Here is a 6,781-nt window from a genome sequence, read left to right as displayed (position 1 = left end):
GACATACACCTATATATGTGTATATATGTATATACTGATCATAGTATTTCTAAACCAACAGCGTACACAAATGTTTGAATGCTCTTTGACCTGACCACTACACTTAATAGTAATTTCAAGAATCAGCTCATGGAACATTTATAACTCAAAGACTACTCATTTGATTATACTGAAAAAATCTGTTTTTAGTAGAAATTTACCTTTTGTAATCAGTTTTCACCAGTATCAGCAATCTTGTCAGCTTCTCTGCTTGTTCCAAGCTTCTCTGCATGGCCAAGCAGCTAGGTAGGTCATTTGTCACAGAGCATAAAGGAAACAATTCACCACTTTGAAGTGGGGAATCCAAACCTACCAGCCTGTCAGTAATTCTTGCTATAATTCCATCTTTGCATAATCAGGGAGATTAGCTGCCAGCAGTCTGCTCATGTGCAAAAAGTACAGCAACATCTTGTAGTTAGTTTTCCATTCACGCTCATAAATTTTTATGAGGGGTATATGGTCTGATCAGCAAAACACATTTAAAAAAATTAAATATTCCTCTTTAAAAATAAACATTTTAATTTTTAATGAAAACACAGTCATGGCAAGAGACTTTTTATTTTGAAGGACATCTTTTCAGTGAAGGATTTTGTTCCAAGTTGAGGCCACATTCTGGATTTTAAAAGAGCTGGCACCAGCAGATCACAGTGCAGATATACTACTGAGTCCATTTGACCTCCTAGTCAACCAAACTCAAAAAACACATAAAAGCAAAAGTTTACTGCCTTTAATGGTTGATACAACAGTTGAATTATTTGATATAAAGAAGTTCCTTTCCAAAATAATTTCAATATATATATAACCAATATATAAAATATATATTAAACATGACTACTTTAAGACAGAATTTTTTCTTCTATTATGCTTTTTAATTGGAAGATATATATCAAAACTAAGGAAAGTCCTTGGAGAAGTCTGAAATAAATAACAGTATGATACCATCAATTTCTTAGAAATAATATACAACCTACGATTACTTTTTAAATCTCAATGCCAAATATCATACATAACCTCTCAGCTGTAATGCAGTTCATAGAAATCAATCACATCAATCAAATGAAAAATAGATTCAACATACAAAACTGATTGGAATTGCCTATAATAAAAGCATCAGTCTTTTAAAAAATATATTTTTCAAATAATCTAAATTCTTACTTTTATTGAAGCTACTTATAGTGGAGACAATTTTAATAAAGAAATTCCCCATGAACTCAAGTTCTCCAATATATATCTTAATCAAAAATTAAAATGTTTCTGAAATGCAGCAAAATTTTATTTTAAAATAAAAATGAAGAGAATGAGAGTTACCGCATTTTATTTTTGTTCCTCCTCAAATAAACTTATCTCTACTTTGAAAATTTGTGTTTGTTTTATTTTTATGACCCTGGCCTCAATGACTATGCAGACAAATGAAGCCATCTTTGCATTTGTGTTGAGATTACAATAGCTCCATACTTATCTGCTCATACTGGAGGGGACTTTGTGAAACCCAACAAAGAATCAGCATTTCAGAGACAAAGAGAACAGCTTACATGAATCTATAATAGAGTCTGCCATTTGCTATACCTATATGGAAACCCCATTTTCTTCCTCTCCTGCTCTGACCTCCCTTGTCAACATACTACTGTTAAGACTGATTACTGGAAACTTGTCTTTGCCACTGTTAACAATGATCCCCAATGTAAATGACAATAACTTTGTCACAGGTGTCATCTTCTACTGTTCCCAAAGCCACAGATCCTCCCTGAGCCAAAGCTGTGCTAGATACCATGCTGGGCTGGAAGAAGTGCCCTCATATTTGGTCATATGCTTTCCCCTAGAGTTTCACAGTCCTTTATTTAAAAAAAAAAAAAAAAAAAAAAAAAAGAGTTCCATTAGCCTCTGGAAATACTCCTAGTTCAGAATCTGACAAAGTCTTATGAAAAAACATATACTGCCAGATTTTGACACTGATCTCTCTAGCCACACATGGGTTAAATCCAGAACAAGGAAATCAATCCCCTTTCTAAATACAGGCTGACTAGAATATGCGTATCCAACCACCCCTTCCATCACCTTCTTACTTCTCCAGTGGCTGCTTTTGGAAATAAATGTGAATACATAGTGATATATGGGAACAGTATGAAGGAGGGTCATCTACATGCATAGTATGTAGCAATGGTGTAGCTAGAGAAAATAACATGGTATATAGAAGAAGTTAATATATATATGTATGTGTGTGTGTGTGTATATATATATATATATATATATATATATATATATATATAATTAGACAAAAAACCTGTTAATAGCCTAACAAGGCAGGTTACTATTTTCCAGAACCAGTAGTCTTGATCAAGCATGTGACTGGTACACAGTGTAAAGAATTATATTACTATATTTTATTACTATATAGTAATAAATAATTTTCTATAATAATTTTCCCTTACCTTGTTTATTGGACTGAAGAATCAAGGATTTCTCATGACTATCAAATTAGAATTAAGAATGATTTCTGTAGAAGGCACAGATTTCTTGTACCATTTTTACCACAAATCTGGTTGCTATCCTTTATCATTGTAGGTTTGTAAAGTCAATCAGAGATTATCATATCTGAAACCACCTCTTATGGCAGAGGGTTTAGTAAAGAGTGTCAACTTTTACTTGAGATGGAAAAACAAACAAGTCAACTGAAAAGGTAGGGGGATGCTTAACTGAAATGTAGCTGTGGAAAACCAGAATGTGGAGCTCAGACTTAGAAGCAGAGAAAGACAAGAGCTGGGAGCAGTACCAAGCATTCCCACACCAACACTAAACATTAGGCTTGTCTTCTACTGGCTAGCTATATCTGAAGCACCAGAGAAAGGGAAAGCTTCCTCATTTTAGCCGCAGGGTGGAATCAGTCCAGGCTTTCTTGTCTCTGCTGGTGAATAGTACTGATGTATCATGTCATTTTCCTGAAGTGGGAAGGAGGTTCCCATGATCATTTTTTTTTAGTCTTATATACTTAAACTAGTTGCTGAAAAATAGATCTAGTATTTCCTCAAAGACATTGAAGTGCTGTACGTTCAATTGAGTTGTTGTGGCAGGTCATCGGGTGCATGGCTAAAGTTGACGTACTTTGTAAGCATTTGTACTTTGAAACAAATTTAAACTTTTTTGATATTTCAGTGTGGGTGTTAAAGAACCACAGGTTTGTTTACTCTTTCAAAAATTATAATTGTGGCCTTGTAAAGCTTAACCCTGAGTCTTTTGAACATACACACAATTACTGGCACCCTCTGGCTATCAGCTCAATTTGTTCTCCTGAACTTTTTTCTTTTTGTACTTTGCTTTGTTTCAGGGTCTCTTTTACCCCTTGACTTTGCCTCCTGCTTTTAATCCTATGACTGTTCTTTCAACAAGACTGCAAAATCTGGACCCAAAAGTGGACTATCCTAAATGAAGTTAAAATTTCACAACTTGACTGGTACAGTATAAAAGAAGGTGTCCAAATTTTCAGTAGAGATTAGATTGCTACAGTGAATTTATCATGTAAGGCCTGATTGGGAAATCCCAAATTCTGTTCACAGGATGATCCAAGGGACACTTCCCTCACTGAGGAGGTTAGAAATATATTTGTGAGGGAGCCCTGGCTTTTATAAAGAGCTCTGAGATGGATATTCTTTGCAGGTCATGAGTGAAAATGAAATTGCTGCTTTGGATCTAGGCTCCAAAATCATAACAAACTGTGGGGGTTATCTGACCTATAAAACCATACAATTCAATAGTGTGCATAGCAGTCTATCATCAAAGGTCCTGGTCTGTAAAATATCAAGTTCACATATGTCCTGAAGACATAAGTACCTTGCATGGATAGTTGGCTTCTATGTCTCCTGTTCTGCTATATTGCCTCCTCCCTCTCAATCTGCCCCCTTGTCCTCGTAAGGATTTCCCTATAAAATTAACCTAAGAAAAATTATGTTCCTGGTTGACAGGTAGTTCTATATGATGATGCCAAAACTACCTGAAAATAGTTGAGTACAAAAATACAGCCCCACTCCAGGGTGTCCTTCAAGGACAGTGGTAAAGGAAAACTCTTTTAGTGGACAGACCATTGAGCAATGTATATTGCTGTTTGTTTTGTCTGGAATAAGAGATATTCATAATTATGGATCTATTCTGAATTATAGATAGTGAGTTATGGTTGTGCTGAATGACCTTCATTTCTTGGGAATTGGTGCAATGGGATCTGGAGTAAAAATATGTGGGAAGACATTTACAAATAGGTAGAGAATATAAAGACACCTATGCCCCATGTGAATGCTTAGCAAAGGGGTATTTTTATAGTTTTAGGAGTATTTTTATAGTTTTGTAAGTAAGATAACCACTTTGTAGATATTAGGCAGCTTCTGTCCTCATAAACCGAGAGGTAATGTTGGCAAGAATATTATTCATGGGATCAGCAAAATGAACTTACACTCCTAATATCTGACAATAGCTGTTGATGAGTGGCCAATCTACTCTGAAATAGTATCATTCCTTGAGGATCAATCTACCATCTCATGGAAGGTTGATTGCATTTAAACATATCCATCACAGAAGGGAGAGTGGTTTAATATTGCTGGATAAGCACTTATTTTGTATATGAATTTTCATTTTCTTGTCCACAGTGTTTTTGGCAGTACCATATCCAGGTACTTACAGAATGCCTTAGTCATCATGGTATTCCATACAGCTCTGCTTTTCACCAAACGACTCATTTTGTAGCAAAGGAAGTACAACAATTGGATAGTGTGTAAGGAATTCATTGGTTTTACCATGCTTCCTATCCTACTGAATCATTTAACCTGTTAGAATAGTGGAATGATCTTTTGAAGATTCAGGTATAATACCAATTGTTTGATGGTATCTTGAGGGTTTGGGCAATTTCCCTGGGATATAGTATATGCACTCAATCTGTGTCAAAGTGTGGTGCTGTTTTTTCCTAGCCAGTATTTACAGGTCTGGGAATCAACGATAGAAATGGGAGTGGCTTCTCTCTTTTGTGCCTTAGAAATCTGCTAACAACATTTTTGCTTCCAATAATTGTGAATTTGTGCTCTTCTGATCTAGGCATCTTAGTTCACAAGGAAATAATGCCTCTGTCAGGGTCACATCAATGATTCCATTAAATTTGATGTTGGAGTTGCCATTTAGCCACTTTGGTTTCCTCATGCAAGTGAATCAGTGGACAAAGAAGGAGGTCATTGTACTAGCTGTAGTGACTAATTCTAACTATCCTGAAGAAATTGAGTTACCACCAAATAATGAGGTTAAGGAGGAACATGTCTGCAATGAAGATGATTGCCTGGAGGCTGTCTACAACAAGTGATAAAAGGCAGTGCAAAAGTACAACTCCATTCAGGCAGGATTGCCAATGGACCAGACCGTTCAGGAAAGAAAGTTTAGATCACCCTATCCGGCAAGAAATTATGACCAGCAAAGTGCTTGCTGAGAGGAAAAGTTATGTGGAATGAATAGTCTATGAAAAGGGTTAATAAATAGCAGTTATGAGTATGAGCAATTGTATAACTGAGAACTATAATAGTCTAAATATTTTCCCATTCTTATATGAATCTACTTGTAAATACATTAACTAATTACCATCTTTCTCTTTCCCCTGTAATCTAACATTAGATGTGTCAACCACATATTTCAGTATTTAAGTTATGAACTATCAAAGCATCAGTGTGATTCAGCTAGAAATTAACATTGCCCAAATTGGATAGAGAAAGTTTATATCCTTTTGAAAAGAGATTTAGTATGCTCATGGTTGGATACGGGATACTTATATAAATCTAGGCAAAACCATTACTTAGCTATTATTTTTACTGAAGAATTAAGTATAGTTAGAGGAGGTGGGTATGATGCCAACTTGACCAGGGGTAGACTTTGGTGGCTTTCTACTTTGCCAATATAGCCAAATTTGAACCTACCTTTTTTTCTGCCAGTCCAGGTTAGGGGTAGCCACAATAGAAATTTGTGGGAGATTTGGAACAGGAAAGTAAAGAGAAGCCATTTTGATGCACTGGGTTTGGCAAAAGATACCTAACAGTGTGGCAAACCATACATATTGTCTTCTGTTCTGTTAATTCAGAAACTGGCAAGGGATACTACCAGGCCCACCACTCTCCCAGCTCCCAGGATTCCTCCTCTTTCAACTTCTTTATACCATGGACCAGGTGTGTGTCTAGTTCTGTGGTGACTGATGGATGATAATGAAACCTCTAGGTGTCATTTTCAGGGGCTCTGAGGAACTCTGGTCCTATATGTCTCAGCACAGAAAGAATTCAGCAAAAGGCAAAGTGATAGATAAGTGATTTACTAGAATAGGGTGCCTTGTGAGGCTTACAAGTGGTTGGGTGAGAGGGTGAACTTAGTGAGCTGCAGTTTTATAATCAAGGGAAAAGTGTGGAGGGGAGAAAAGACAATCTTCTTCCTCATTCTTGAGTAGTTGTCATGTTTCCATCATCAGCTCCTCCTCCAGGTTTGGCAGGGGAGTTTTCTTGTCCCAACATGGTCAAGCCAGGACTGCCATGGCACTATGGAAAAATTATTTCAAGTCTCAGTACAATCAGGGCCTTTCACTTTGAAATGTCACCTTTCCATAAATTGTTTTTTATATGTGCAGAGAGCATGTCTTAGGGGTCATTAAATTACTGAGCTCCCTGGGCTGGATGTGGGTCTCATGCCACCATTGCTTTATTGTTTGGGGGCATGTCTCATGCTTCTGTTGCATTGT

This window comes from Hippopotamus amphibius, chromosome 14 (assembly GCF_030028045.1).
Source record: "Hippopotamus amphibius kiboko isolate mHipAmp2 chromosome 14, mHipAmp2.hap2, whole genome shotgun sequence".
NCBI lineage: Eukaryota > Metazoa > Chordata > Mammalia > Artiodactyla > Hippopotamidae > Hippopotamus > Hippopotamus amphibius.
Note: the sequence above shows the minus strand (reverse complement) of the source record.